The following is a 250-nucleotide window of genomic DNA, read 5'->3' as shown; positions in this document are numbered from 1 at the left end:
GTGATCCAGCCGGCGTTCAGTCCGGTGTTCCAGCCGGCGTCAAGCCCTTTCCAGCCGGCCTTCCAGCCAGCTCCCAGCCCTTTCCAGCCGGCCTTCCAGCCAGCTCCCAGCCCTTTCCAGCCGGCCTTCCAGCCGGCGTCAAGCCCTTTCCAGCCGGCCTTCCAGCCGGCGTCAAGCCCTTTCCAGCCGGCCTTCCAGCCGGCGTCAAGCCCTTTCCAGCCGGCCTTCCAGCCGGCGTCAAGCCCTTTCC

Source organism: Triplophysa rosa, unplaced genomic scaffold (assembly GCF_024868665.1).
Source record: "Triplophysa rosa unplaced genomic scaffold, Trosa_1v2 scaffold1_ERROPOS16897594, whole genome shotgun sequence".
In the NCBI taxonomy this organism is placed as follows: domain Eukaryota; kingdom Metazoa; phylum Chordata; class Actinopteri; order Cypriniformes; family Nemacheilidae; genus Triplophysa; species Triplophysa rosa.
The sequence above is the reverse complement of the archived record's forward strand: the minus strand, read 5'-3'. Positions refer to the sequence as shown.